The sequence below is a fragment of the Opisthocomus hoazin genome, chromosome 7 (assembly GCF_030867145.1).
Source record: "Opisthocomus hoazin isolate bOpiHoa1 chromosome 7, bOpiHoa1.hap1, whole genome shotgun sequence".
In the NCBI taxonomy this organism is placed as follows: Eukaryota; Metazoa; Chordata; class Aves; order Opisthocomiformes; family Opisthocomidae; genus Opisthocomus; species Opisthocomus hoazin.
The window spans coordinates 37,420,779-37,436,475 of NC_134420.1; the positions used below are offsets into that span (position 1 = coordinate 37,420,779).

At 35.3% G+C, this 15,697-nt stretch overlaps 1 protein-coding gene across 1 annotated transcript in view; it reads left to right on the forward strand.

The window, feature by feature from the left end:
- FSIP1 (fibrous sheath interacting protein 1) overlaps positions 1-15,697 on the forward strand; it is an 86,963-nt gene that overhangs the window by 35,393 nt on the left and 35,873 nt on the right. The window lies entirely within an intron of this gene.

The window sequence follows — 15,697 nt, forward strand, 5'->3', positions numbered from 1 at the left end:
ATTCCATTAAATCTGTAGATAGGATGGAGAATATAATTAACATATTAACACAAACTGATGGTATACTGTGATAAATCTGATAATCAGAGGTTTATGACAAAGCTTAGTTGAAAGCTAGAAGTATTTCTGATGGATTTTTGGCTTCTAGAAACAGTTTCCTGAGGTGACAAGAGCAGTATTTCTAGCATGAATGCAGTAATTTTCTTTTCAGAAACACTGTAATCCTGTTTACAGAGTCAAAGTTGGCTTGAAAAAAGCTTTGAAAGTTTTGTCTCATTGATCTGAGTAGCGTAATTACAGAGCATATTTTTTAGTTATGCTACACAGTGCAGGCCAGTATCAAAAAATACTTAGGAATTTGGGATGCCCCTTTCCCAGAAAATCTTCACTTAAAGTATTCCCTCTCATTAGAATCTGAAGAGCTAAGGGCATATAAACTTTTGATGGAAAAGTTGTGTAGATATCTAGCATTCTGCTATGGAGTATTCATGTTGATTTTCAGTTTGGCAGAGTTGGGCATCTCATGGCCTATGTCATGCCTTAAGTCTGTTTTTTAATTCCCAGGCTGAGCACTCCTTTGTCTATGGGCTCTGTCTGCTAGACACGCTTAGAGCATGCCAAGACATCCAAGCAGCCATAAGTACAAAGCATGTTACTAGTCATGATCAAGATTATGCCCATTTTATTTCAGAAATGCAACCTAGGAAGTTAACATTTATCTTAGAGTACTCCTCCACTTTCTTGAACCTCAACAATTTCATCTCAGCAGCTTTGACTCAATTTTCCTCCACACAAGAGAGTGACCCAACCCCTACATCATTTTTTTGTAAGTTTGAGAAGAGGAAGGGCATCATCTCTCCAGTGGTGAAATTAAGATATTCATCCAGGAGCACAAAATTCAGGGCCAAACCAGCGTAAATTAGAAGGATAGTATTTCTCTAGCCCATTGATGAGGAGGATGCTCCCTTGGAAGAAAAGAAGATAATGTTCCGAGCACTGCTTGTACAGACTTTGATTCTGTCATGCAAAATGCATAAGCAGATTACTGTGTGGGGACTAGGAACTTCCTTTTTGCAGGTGACAGTCTCGTTGTTCATCTAGATTAATGGTTTTTAACACCATGAATTTTGTTTTTCCTAGTGCTTTTTTTCAGGGCTCCGGTGAAGAGAATTTTTATTTGGACTTGCCTATATCCTTGTCATCGAGGTCTCCTCCCCTCATAAAAAGGGAAAGTAGGCTGAGACTCAGAAGTTGCTTTCTGGGCATGTACGTTTGTAACTATGAAGGGCAAGTGTAATTATCATCACACAAACTGATTGTGTGTACCTAAGAGGTGCGGCCATGTACTTTGTGATAAATCCTGATCTTTTAACACAGTCCTCTGGTTCTGAAAGCAGGGTTGTAGGTTCTTCTTTTTGGCACTTTTCTCTCTTTTAGTTTTGCTTGTGATTTGCCCTCCTGCATATTATCTCTTCATTTTGGCACTGTTCTGCTTACAAATATTGAGAAATGTACGTGGGTTCATAGTACTGCATGATAGCGACCATTCTTTACAAGTTTTCGTTTCTAGAGTACTTATTTATGGAGATATTCTTACTAAAGGGTGTGTTACCGTTAGTTTCACCTATTCAGGTAGTACCTAAAAAAGAATCCCATTATAATAGGTTGACATTGGAAGGCTGGAGATACTGACTGGACTTTGTAAGAAATGTTTTCCTCTACTTCTTGTTATGACCCATTTTTATTTTTCTACTCAGCCAATTATATTTAGGAGAGAATAGGTATATTTGAATTCCTTCCATAGAAGAAGTCCTACACTTTAAAGTTATTCCTTCAAGAGTACTTGCACTATATGTTCAAAGGCTCTTTTTTTAGTATAATTTAAAGAGTAAACTAATGTAGTCAGTTCTTTTTTTCATATGCAAAAAGCAGTCAAAATTAAACACACCTCCATACCAAGAATCTCCCTTTGTACACCCTCTGTGACTTCCCTTTTTTTAGAGCACCTCCACATTCTTCATGTGGTTGTCTTAATTCGCTGACATGCAGGGGGCTCCCCATACCTTTCTGGTGGGACCTAATTGTCGTTCATATCTTGGTCACGTGGTCTTTTCTGCCTGGACTCTTGATAGGCTTTGGTTAGAGGATATGTATTTTTCTTCTGAGTGTATTCATCTTCTCTAATGCCTTATTGCAAAGTAATGTAATTATACTGTAGTATATATATCTATATGTATGTATTGAACACTAAACAATGTTTGTTGCTAAGAAGAGTGTTTAACTCTGAATGTTCTGAATGGTTTCACTTTCTGTGATGTTCATGGAAGAAAGATTAAAACTGGATAACTGCTTATGCAAACGTGAGCATGTGGTTGCAGCAGACCTTTTTTCTTCCTAGCTGCTTTGCTTTCTGTAAATAAAAGCTTTCCTTCAAAGAAATCTCAAGGAATAGTGGTGTCTCTCAGCAGGAAGTCTTCATTCTACAGGAAACAAACATTTTTGTGCCTGTCCTCTGCAACAGGCTTAAGTGTAATAGAAGCTTATTAAGAGAGTGCTGGAAGCTCCTGGTTTGTGAGGAGCAGTCTACAGGACTTCACTCTGTTGTTTGAAGACGTGTGTATTACTTTCCCAGTTTCATAGAATCTTCTTATTGGAGAAGCTCTTGACAATGCAGGCTTTTGCAGTTAGTACTCTTCATATTAAAAAAATCCAAAGATGTGTAGATTAGAATAAGAAGGTTTGCATATAAATATAGCACATTTTAAAAGTTTTTGGATTTATCATATTTAACGGGTATACATGTGTAATTGGGAGAGTAATTAAGAGTAGTTTATTGCTAGAATTGTCACTCATATGCAATATCTTGTACTAATTTTTCATTCAGGATAATTGACTAGGGAAATGAAATCCAATGTAAATGTTGACAAGTGTTTTTATTACTAGTATTTTTAGGGAGAAAGCTAGAAAGCAGTAATGAGGAAAGTGACTTCAAAGTGATAGCAACAAGCAGCTAAGGATTTTTATAGTAACAAAGCAGCAAAAGAATAGTGACCTTTTCGGTATGGTATACAAAGCAAAGCATTGTGTCCTATGTTCATATGAGTAATTTCAAGTACAGTGTGATAATGGATTCAGGATGCATTGTCAGATGGAGATGTCTGTAACTTGAACTTCTGTAATAGCAACAAACAGCTTGAATTAGGTGAATTCAAGAAATAGCAAAAGTAAGTCTTGTGTAGAATATAGGACTGATTTGTGGAGGAAGGTCAGAAATAATAATTATGCATATATTAATCAAAGTCTTTATGAATGATACATGTAGAGTCTAACCTGTAAATAGACCAGGAGCATAGATATGAAGCATGGAGAGAAAGAAGTAGTGTGTGATGAATTTGTGCAAACAATCATTATGCAAACAAATATCTTTCCAGTTGTAAATAGTAAGAAAACAGAATTCTTAGTGTTTGACATTATTGTATGGATAACTTTGATAGCTGGTTTATTCTCTGTCTCATTACCAAGTGACTTGCAGTGACGGTCCAGTTTCCGAAGGTGAAACAGTGTTGCTTGATTTTGGATGGATACACCTATCAAGTAATTTTTGATTGGAGGAGGAGAAGGGAGGATTTGTGCCATGTGAATTAATCTTTTAGTATAAGTTCTGATACAGAAATGGCCTTTTAACTTTTCTTTGTATTTATTTTTTGATTACCTATACTTCCTTATCTGGCAGCTTGCTTTTTAAACCTTTATAATAGAATGTTTCTGGTTCGTTTATGAAGCTAGGAGTTTCAGGTGCAATACATTAAAGCTGAAAAAAAACCCCATAGTATTGGAAACTGATAATATCAGCAGGAAAATCAGCTGCAAATTTATATTCCTTACATGACATGTTTTTATTCTGATAAAAATTAACAGAAGATAAATTAGATTATATTTGTTCTATTATTACATGCTATAGCAATTGCATTTTTTTTTTTTAATGCAAGTGTTGCTTAATAAGATGTTCTTAGTAGGAGAAGTCATATTGGTATCTTGCTTGTTTTAATGCCAGGGGTTCACAACAGCATTTAGCTACAGGGAAAAGTGAGTGAGCAAATCTTTTAATTAACCTCTATGATTATGCATCATGCCGCCCTCATTAAATAGATCTAGCAGGGAGAAAAGCCAGTTGTTTCTAATAATTTTCTAGTGCTTTTGTGGTTTGTGTACTTCAGTGTTCTGAAGGTTGGATAGAACTACCAGACCATAAAATCCAGCCAGCGAGAGATCTGGAGCTAAGAGAGCTCAAGGATTTATTAAGTGATGTGAAACTCTATTGTTTTGTGCATGTGTTACATAATTGCTGTCAATGCAGGGCTGTTAAAATTCCCTGCTAGTAATAACACGAATACCATTTTATAGCTTCAAGAGGAGATAAAAGAAGTTTCTTAGTCAGCACTTCAACAATATCACAGCACATGTCAGTGTTATTATTCTGGGGCCTTCAGTTTTGGCAGATGCTCTCCATTCTGGCTGTGGTATGGTAATTACCATATAAATTAAGTAGTGAAATAAGCCGAGTGCAGCCTTATCCCTGCTGCCTGTAACCAGGTTGCAAGTACTGCAGTGTGAAACAGGCATAATTCAGACTGATTATATTTAGAAGGCCACATTTTGAAATGCTGGGTCTTTATCTCTATTCAAGTCAATTTAAAAAGTAAATTGAAGCTGTTTAGTTGCTGTGCAAATAGAAGGATCATTCTTTCTCTGCAAGGTACTCTCCATAATAGCATTCCAGGAATTAGTTTAATCCATCCAGGTTTGATTCATAGCCGCTAATTATATTTCAGCATACATTCTAGTGCTTGAAATTATATGTGTCTTTAATGAGTTGTAACTAGTTCTTAAATTGGGAGCTTTTCATTTTTCTTCTATATCTAACAGGCTTTACTTTGGATTTTTATGGGATGAAACTACTATGGAGGGTCTAGGAAGGTGAGCTGAAATGAGTGATGGATTTGTTTTCTTTTGCGTTTTTCTTCCTAATTCAGTTAATTCTGCTCATTTGGGAAGCCTTGGAAATTTTTAAATCAAGAGTCCAAATGCAGATTCCTCAGAGGACAGTGATAAACCCGACATTTTCCTCCATGTGATAAGTAACTGTATCTGTCAAGATGATGCGAACAACTGATGCTTGTTAAAAATCAGAAAATAAAAGCCTCAGATATGTTACCTTTCCCCCCCACCCCTCTCCCCTCGGATACTGCATTGCAGAAGCCGAAGCATTTTAGCGAACTGGATGTTACGAATGATGTAGTGGACACAAAGTAACACGGCCAGGGTCTCAAGTCAGCTGGTGACAAATCTGTTGATGTAAATACAATCTTTTGATTTAAATGCTGCTTTTAAATTTGTAGTCATGGAAGGCACTAGAGCAGAAACTCATGCCATCAGTGTTAGGCTACAGTTAATTATCTTTTGCTTTATTAAACTATTTTCTCTATAGATAAAACGTGAATCTGCAAAACTGTTTGCTGCTGCAGAGATAACTTCTGATCTTTTAATAAGATGGAAAGTAAAATCAGGGATTTTGATTCTTGTGCTGACTTTTCACCTCTGAGAGATAAGTTACAAGATATTATTTGAAGTTATTACATTTATAAAAAGTATATTTATTCTATTCAAAACAGAATAAAAATAGAGTTCCTATCTTCTCAATTTTCAAGGTACTTTTGGAATGAAATCTGTTTTCCCTGTTTTGGTGATTTTCTTCAAGTAGAACATCTGGATTTCCTTTAAAATTCTTGACATGGAACTAGCAGTGTAAACAGTGAAACAGAACTGAAACGACAAGATTTTTAATCTTTAAATATCAGAATTGTATTTAACTGTAGTAGAAATAAACATCAATGCCTGAACCAATTCCAGCTCAGCTAATTTTATAATCTCTACTTAAACTCCTCTTTGGTGTCAGGTATTTCTTTTTCTGCCAGTTGTATGTTGTTGAGTTGAGGGTTTTTTTCTTTCTAATGATAAGTTGACTGACTTATATTTCTAACTGACAATTTAGGTAGCTTCATGCAGCAGTTCAATGTCCTTTAGAAACAAAAATGCTACATAAAAACAAGCTGTTATTTGAATAGCTTGATTTTGAATTGTTACGTATTAGGGCAATCTTTATGTAAGCAAATTGAATACATTTTGATATAGTTAAGGAGGAGCGGCACCTCCAATCTGGTAGACAGTATGTGACATTAAATGACTTTTTATGTTTTGGAGAACCCTATCTTTTTCTCATTTTTGTGAGTCTTTTCTGAGGAGAAAATTAGATAAACCATTTAAATAATTATTTTCTGCATGTGTATCTGCTCTATACATTGTTATTAATTCTCATATATAATTACCTTCTTTAGGGCACTCTTGTATTTGCATTTTCTTAGAGATTAAATAAATGAAGACATGATGTAATACCACAGAATCTTTAGAGAATTCATAGAGGGGTATAAATGGTCACAGAGATCTGCCTGGGCAGAATAATTTGAAAATTTAATGCTGAAGTTACTACTTGGTTTTGATACTCAGACCTTTCAGTAAATGCTTAGTTTAGCAGCCATGCTTGGAATGTCTGGTTTGGTAAGACCTTTACAAAAGTATTTTCTATGCTTGAAAATGATCTGAACACAGCTAAACAATGAATTGATATTGAGAATATGGGAGGACCTTGGTTAACCATTAGAGATGTATCACAGTTAAAGTTTGATACAATGTTGAGCTTGCTTCACAAGCAAATACATACAGTAAAACAACTCCAGGCTACTAATTATATTATACTACTTGACTTATTATTTGGATTTTTGCCAGCTAGAAAATGATTAGGCTAAATCTTGCTTGTACTTTCACAGTTGACCTCCCTGGAATCCCATGGAGGAAAAAAACCAAACCCCCCAACCCAAAAAACATGGGAAATAACATTTCAAGGGGAAAAATGTGATTGAGCATTGGCAAACTTAGTAGTGCTTGTGGAAAAACTGCATTCCACCAGCATCCTTCACTCTTAAATGTTATTAATTTGCAAAGTTACTTGTCATTTCTTTACCAAAACTACTTGTAAATACAAGTAAAATGCTTGTTACACCTGACACTGTGGTGCTGAGTATTTGATGCGGGTATCCAAGACATTGGTAGAACCTATCTGAGTAACTCCAGAGACTGGATTATTTGTAAGGTGCTCTTGACAACTTTAGCTGTTGCTTTTCCTTCTCTACTGTCTCTCAGGCTTTCTGTTTGTATTCTATGTATTATTTGTAGTACTTCTCTCTGCATATTATAGTGTGCAAGTGGACTAACCATACTTAGCAGGGCAGTGGTGTATCTCAGCACCTACTTGTAGAGTTAGGATGCTACTACCTATGGTTCTGTGCTGTTCCTCTGATGTTTTGTCAGTTTTGAATATGGATTAATATTGTTTACTTTTATAAATTCCTTTGAGCGTGTAAATAACTGGAAACAAATTTCACTGTGAGGACAACAGATTTTAATGTGCAATTTTAATCTTTATTTATAATTTTCCCTTGTTTTGTTTCTAGAACACAGCATGCAGCAGACACTTTCTAATTCAATTTTTTCTCACTCTTCTCCATTTTAAACTGTTTTTGTGGTTTACCTAGTAATAACTTATTTGAAACGATGAGCTGCCAGGTGATGTACAAATTCACTATCTGTAGAAACTTCAAGTTTAGATTAAATTAAGTAGTCTTGATACACGCTTTTGGTACAGGATACCAGAATCTCATGTCGAAATACAGTGAACTCGTTTATGTTTTGATGGAAGCTAGAGAGAACAGTCAAGTTATGTGTTAATTCATCTCCATACATCAATAGGCCTTACTAGGTCATTTTTCACAAAAAAGAAAAGTTGTTGCCTTGAAAAGCTTACACTCTTCTTCTAAATGTAACCAAATGTGATGTAGACAAAAGGAAACAAAGTGTACGAAGTAAAGATGGGAACGACTTTGAGCTCTTTAATACCGTGAAACTGCTAATATCTTTAATAATTTTTAAAAGAGGGTAGAAGCGAGTAAAACAATATAGTATAAGAATAATATAATATGAAAGATTGAAAAATTATGCCCATTCTTGTGGGTTTTACGGTATAGCGAGCTAAATTTTCAATTCAGTGGTTTTAACAATTGGTCCAGCTGAACTAGCTAAACATTGTCTATAGGACAGCATTTCAATTGCAGTCTAATTAATCATTAGCACAACTTCGTGAAATGAATGCCCCCTGCAAAGAGTTTGCTTCATCTGCACAACAGACTGTTGTCAGCCGCCGCTGGAAATTGTAGGTAGTTTCTGCTTTGAAGCAAAACATTCAATTCTTGGTTACTTGTTATGGCAAGAAAAAAGAGAAAAAACTTGTTAAAATCACACTTTAAGATTAATTTAGACTGAAATTGCAGGAATGTTCTTTGAATCATTCTTGCATAGCTGTCTAGTGTAAAATGCTTTAAAGTAGTTAATATGCATATTTAAACTTGGTGAACTACTATTACATTGGCACAAAAAATGCAGTCTGCAAATAATTAAAGAATAATTAAAACAAGAACAAACTAGATTTCTTTTAGTACTGAGATCATACTTTTGAAATCTGATGTTCTCTTAGCCTTTTGAGTTTCTTTTTGTCAAGAAAGGGGAGGTCTTCCCAAAGTTCTCTGTACTGCCAGATCCTTCACAGAATCCCTATGTACAGAAAGCAAAGTGGCTTCTGCGTATTGCTCTACTCTGAACATTTTAACTGTAAATGCAGAGAGTTAAACAGGTGTCAGATTAATTCAGAGAGGGAGATTCTTTGCATAGGATCATTTATAAGTTCATATATTAATTTTTTCCATCGGTAATTAAGATTTTTTTTTTCCTACATAGTCTGGTAATTCAGATTCTGTTAAAACACTACATCTGTTTCAGATAAGATACATATAAGCGCTTAAATCATTACAAGAATGATTGCTGTACAAAGTCTTGATCTTATATAAACAAGTGCACAATGCAAGAAAGTAGAATTCATTTAGTTTGATGCAGCCATAGCATGTGCATTCATGTGCTGTCTGGGAATGCTGTTTGTGCTTGGGCATCACGTTGCCTAAAAGGTACAAAAAACCCTCATGCAGTTTCACAGTTGTACTTGAACTGTTTAAGGGACCTGCTAAAGTGTAAGTCAGTAGGGTTCTAAGCTAAATCTCGTTGTAATCTATGCTCGTGACTGCCATTAATAACATTAAATAGTCTGTTAGACTGATTTTTACCAGTTTACCATCTGAAGAACTAGAAAGTAGGCAGCTGTCCTTTCATTTTGAGCAGAATACTGTTATTCTATATTTTGAGCACAGGATGAGTATTATTACTTGGGTAAAATAACAACGCTTTCATTCTCAAGCCCATCTAGTTTCAAGGAATGTCATTTATGTGGTAATTTCCTTCAGCATTTATTGCCTGTCTAAATCTTGAACGAATCAAATGGAATATATTACCTGTGGCATAGATTTTAAAATAAGATCATCCTTAATATTTCTTGGGGGGGAGCGGGGGGGGGAATAGTGTGGTACTCTTCTGCTTCTTCTGCTTCCTTAAAGCTTTGTAAATTAGTCATTCAGAATTCCTGCTTCTTTTGAAAACTAAGATTTTTATTTAGATATAAACATACATGCACAATAATATTTACAGATAAAGTAGCTAATTGTTTAATGAGCTATAATCTTTATGGGCTTTGGAACTGAGTTTATCATAAATGTTCAAGCTGGAGAATCAAGAGCCTTATTCTTTGTTATGTTTTTGTTACTGTTGTGACAGAGAAAGAGCAGAATATCTATTTGAAAAAGAAGATTACAAACCAAATTAATTTTTTTGAAAACATTTATCTTCTTCCTCTTTGTGGATATTTTGTGTTTGAGCACAGTAGTCTTCACAATGAATTCTGGAATAGAAAACTAGTGATAACAGAAACTGTCGCCTTGAATCTTGTGAGCTGCTACTGTACAAGTCGTTCAAAACATTTATCTAAGCATCACAAATATTTTAGTTCCACATAAAAAGTATCAAACACATAGTTTTGAATTAAGTGAAAATAAATAATAAAAAAAATATTGGTTCTTCTTCCATATAGTATGGTTCTGACTAAGAAGGTTTGCATAGAATCGTAGAATCTTTTAGGTTGGAAAGGACTTTTAAGATCATACAGTCCAACTGTAAACCTATCTCTGCCAAGTTCACCGTTAAACCATGTCCCTAAGCGCCACATCTACACATCTTTTAAATACCTCCAGGGATGGTGACTCCACTACTTCCCTGGGCAGCCTGTCCCAATGCTTGACAACCCTTTTGGTGAAGAAATTTTTCCTAACATCCAATCCAAACCTCCCCTAGCACAACTTGAGGACATTTCCCCTTGTCCCATTGCCTGTTATTTGGAAGAAGAGACCGACCCCCACCTTGCTACAACCTTCTTTCAGGTAGTTGCAGAGAGCAAGAAGGTCACCCCTCAGCCTCCTCTTCTCCAGACTAAACAACCCCAGTTCCCTCAGCTGCTCCTCATAAGACTTGTGCTCCAGACCCTTCACCAACTTTGTTATTGCTCATCTTTAATTTCTCTTAAATAGTGAAGTTATCAATAAAATAAAATACTGTGATGAGTCAAAGGGCGTATATAGTCCTTGAACATTAATAATACCTCATTCACGGTAAGCAGTAAGGAAAAAGAACTAGTGATTCAAAATATTATACTTGGGCTGAAACAGTGGTACAATGCAGAACACAATGAATGATGTGTATTTAGCTCAGTACAGTATGTATTTTGTATCTGTTCATCTTTTCAGACTTAATACTTATGTTACTGGTTTTGTTGGAAAAAGGGAATATTGGTCACAAAAGTATTAAAGCTGTTATTATATAGGAGATGTTATAAATAGTTTCCTCTCGAGTCACCGTAATTCTCTTTTCATTCTGACAGATTTATCGGGACAAGTTGTACAAAAAATAAAATAGTAGGAAACGTTGTAGACTCATTTTCTGTGGAAGAGAGAACAATGTATATGGGTCACAAAGGTGTTACTCTTACGTTATTGTTTATAAAAGCAGGATGATAGTTTGACTCTGGGTGTCTGAAACATCAGTAGTTCATCTCTAGCTTCTGGCATTCTTTAATTATGACTATGGTTTATTGACATTTATCTGCACAGCACAGTCTTTAATACAATGGGAAACCTTGCTCTAAGTGGGGTTTTGTTAGTGTGAGAAGTAGACTAAACAGTGACAGTGATGAAGTGTTAAGAATTCATATTGGATTTCAAAGTGGTTTACTTCAGAGAGATGTTACTGAGTTCTCTTTCATATCATATATAAGATCATATATATGTCTTTCATATCATATATGAAAGACATATAATAATATTTCTAGACATAATTTTTTCTCTGTTTTCAATTGTTTTCCTTCTCCAGAATAAAAGTAATAGCTGTGTTTAAGATATATAGTCAATATTTGTGTATTTGGATGCTTCTGTGGTGTAGAGTAAATTTCATAGATGTTTCTGTGATGTACTTGCATTTACTGTGAAGCGGTAAAATGATTGTTTGTCGTAATTATGTGCACGTGCTTAAGATTGTTCAAGTACACAAAGAAAACTTTACTTCATACTTTAAGGGTTTGCCATTCTGTCTTTGTTACTTAAATCGATATTACAAAGCCGGATGCTGCAGGTTCATGCTTGTAATAGGAATTCAAAGAAATATTTAGGATTTAATTTTGTCCTCTGTGTATTTAGGGTTAGACCTGTAATTTGCATTACTGGAAATTATGGAAATGACAGAAAAAAACTTCATTCATTATTGTGGCCTATGCCTAGGAGAAAGTTTTAGAAAATAATTCAACAAAAGGTTTAGGCCATTTCAGGGATTTCTTAACATAGCAAAAATGCTTACTTCTAGGAGAAAAGTGCAATTTTCTGGTGGCATATAGTAAGTGGAATACTTGGATTTTTAAATTTTCTGTATGACAATAACCTAATTATGAACTTGCTCCTGTAACACTAGAAACTGGACAGAAATGTTGTGATCGTCCTAAGTGTGAAGCTTGAGTTTTGTGTGATTTTTCTGAAATTACTTGATGAGCTTTTTACACATATATGTGTATTTAGATGTGTATGCTTGCTTAGAATGCTGTCTTGCCTAGTCAGGGCTACATTTTCCAAACACTGTCATATCACGAGGCTGTGTGTAGCGCACACATGCTGTGTGCATGGTCATTTTCTCATGCAAATTAACATTTGCATATGTGGTTACTGCTTTTAACATACCAACGTGGAGATTTGCTTTCACAATTGGAAAGTGCCCATTCTGTATACATAATCAATTAGATGCATAGCTCTAATCAGGAGAGAAGAGTTTTTGCAGGACCTGACAAGACATTGCAAGGCAGCTCTAGCCCCTTGAGATGGCTGGCTGTGAAAACAGCCCATGAAAACACTGAAAAAGACAGTGAAAACAGGATCGATAGTCCTTTGTTTCCATTTCGGTAGTTGTCTGTTATATTCATGTCATTTTGTAAATCTGACTTTTGAAAGTTTGTTTATCTCTTTACTGGTCAAGAAATATCAGTCTTCTGATACGTAAATCATATCATTGCTTAAGCAGTGGTTCATATGCATGAATTTTGTATAAAGGAATAAGAACCTTTTTTGCTATGGGTATGTTGTTTGGCTGGATGTGGTTTCTACCTATACTGTTTAGATGTACTATTATTGATCTGCTTTAAGACCAACTATTTTCTACTTTTATGGGAAACGGACGGAATGTCTGGAATTCCACTTACAAAAAGGAATCTGGATCCTGCTGAGTAATAGCAAGACAGTTGTGTCTCTTTTTCCCCATAACTGCAGATGTAAAATTCAATACCAAAGGCACGCAAAATATTGAAGGTGATTTACTGCTAAAATTTAATATTGTTTCTTAAATTACATAGCTATAAGCAGTATATCTGGCTGCAGGATTAATTTCAAGAGAGGTAGATTAATCTTCTGTTGGAAAAATATATTTTTAAAAGGAAGAAATAAAAGTCTTAAATTTGAATCCTTCAATTGCTCCTATCATTATCATTTTTTTATTTTGTGTATTTTGCTGTTCATAAGCGTTCATTACATGTATGTGTACTTCCTATGACTTTACCAAGTTTAGGTGTGTAGTGCAAATAAAATTGCGATCCATTGCTGAATGTGTTTTGCTTATGTTGATGACAGCAGAAACTGGAGATGCTCAGAAACTTGTTGAAAGATGTAGGTTTATCATATTCATAAGAAACTTAAATACATTATTCTTCAGACTCAAATATCTTATCACTTATGAAAACAGCAATGAGCCAAAAATATAGGTCTGCTTGCATCACTAACTGTGATATCAATAAGCAATGAACATAGCCCCTTCTTATGAACTAGACATGTATCGTTATTTTAAGAAGAGGATAGTTTATGTTTACCGAGCAAAATCCCTGGCATCTTTTTCATTGATAGCATTTTATTGTTATTATTTCCTAGTTTTCAGCCTTCTTTCAGAAGAAAAATATAGTAGTAGGATGAAGCTGTTGGAAGTCATATGTTAAAAAGAACTTCAAGCCATTATTCAGTGTGAAGCAGATATGCTGTGGTGAAACAGCAGTTACCCTGTAGTTAATACTTGCTCATGTTTTCAAAGTCATGTGAATTTGGAATAAAATTAATATGAACACTGTGACTGCATCCCCTGGATTAGAAAATTTTAGCAAATCATTGTTATTTTAATAATGAATTTAACTCTTAATTTTCTTCTTTAGTGAAATATTTGTGTTGGCAGGTGAACATTAAATGTTAATTTAATGTTACTAACATTAAAAATATTTAATTGACCACCATTTTTATTTTAGCAGATACCTGATTTTAAATTTGAAGTCTTATATAAAAAACTTCTGAGCACTTGTTTCATTTTTTTAATATTAATGACAAATAGAGACAAAAAATAAGACAGATGAGTTGTTGACTACTGTTAAGAAGTACACCATATAAATACACAGTCCATAAAGACATTTTTTAAATTTAGAGGGAAATTTTCAGAAGTAGTTTAAGTTTTGAATGGGCACAGGAATACTTCCTCTCATTTTTTCTACAGTCCTCGGGTTGTAGAAATCGCAGTGCTAATCTGTTGACATTCAGCAGTTGGAAAAATCCCAGGTCTCCAGGAGACAGAGTTAGCAAATGCATTTTTTTTCATATTGGGAGAACTTTCAAATTTACAGTATTATCGTAAACTCTAGGTATGAAGTACTAGTACAGGGTTATGGTACACCGCAGTGCATATTTTGTCAAATTTCTAAGAACATTAGAGTACAGAAATCCTCTGTCTTCTATTATTGTTTATATTTTTAGTAATCCTTTTAATAACATCTGGAAATTTTACAAACATCAGGAGTAAGTGTAGGAGAACAACACTTGACTTGTGCCAATTATATGTCTGAAGTCAAACACTTCGTGACTCTGAAGAGGTAGCAATGAGCTGTATGCACTGTTTCAAAGGGGGAGATAAGATTTCTGGGGCTGGAGATTTTTTAGAGTAATTAAAACACACAGCTCTCACTGTCCGTGGAATTTGGTTGCCTGATTAGTTTTTATAAATCTCATTGTATAGGGTTAAAATCTTGGTTTATAGACCAGTTTCTTTATGTAACTGATTTTGATGATTCTGTTAGGACTGACTGAGTTATCTAGACTCCTTTACTCAGGTCAGAACAAGGGTGCTTCACTGGTTATCAGTTTGCCTCCTTTTTGTAGTTTGATTTATCCTCCTTTGATTGCTTCCATAGATTTTGGGGTCTGGCTTTTTGGACTATTTCAGGGAAATAAGTTTATTTCACTACTTTATTTCTGTCCTTAAACCATGAGTATATTACCATGTCAGTAAATCATGCTTAATAAATGCATGTGATGTGAAGTCCGGAAGAAGTTACTACTGTGCAGGTGCCCTGAAATAAAGCAGCAGACTTTTGGAGAGAATGCTTGTCATACTGAAGGAAAAAAATCCCAAATAACCCACCACATTTTCTCTTGACTAGTTCTGTGTGGCTGAGGACACACTCTTACTGAACATTTTAGAAGTCATGCTAGGTATGAAATGTCTATGAGAAGTTTGTGATCGGAAGTCATCCGAGAAACACTGTGCCATAAAGGAAGCCATAATAAATATAGTCGTATCACAGAATGGTAGGGCTTGGAAGGGACCTCTGTGGTTCATCTAGTCCAACCCCCCTGCCAAAGCAGGGTCACCTAGAGCAGACCGCAGAGGACCTTGTCCAGGTGGGTCTTGAATATCTCCAGAGAAGGAGACTCCACAACCTCCCTGGGCAGCCTGTTCCAGGGCTCTGTCACCCTCAGAGGGAACAAGTTCTTCCTCATGTTCAGATGGAACTTCCTATGCTTCAGTTTGTGCCCATTGCCCCTTGTCCTGTCACTGGGCACCACTGAAAAGAGTTTGGCCCCATCCTCCTGACACCCACCCTTGAGATATTTGTAAGCATTTATTAGGTCCCCTCTCAGCCTTCTCTTCTTCAGGCTGAACAAGCCCAGCTCCCTCAGCCTTTCCTCGTAGGGGAGATGCTTCTCTCAGAGTCGTAGTATGGACTCTGATTATTATATAAAACTTTATA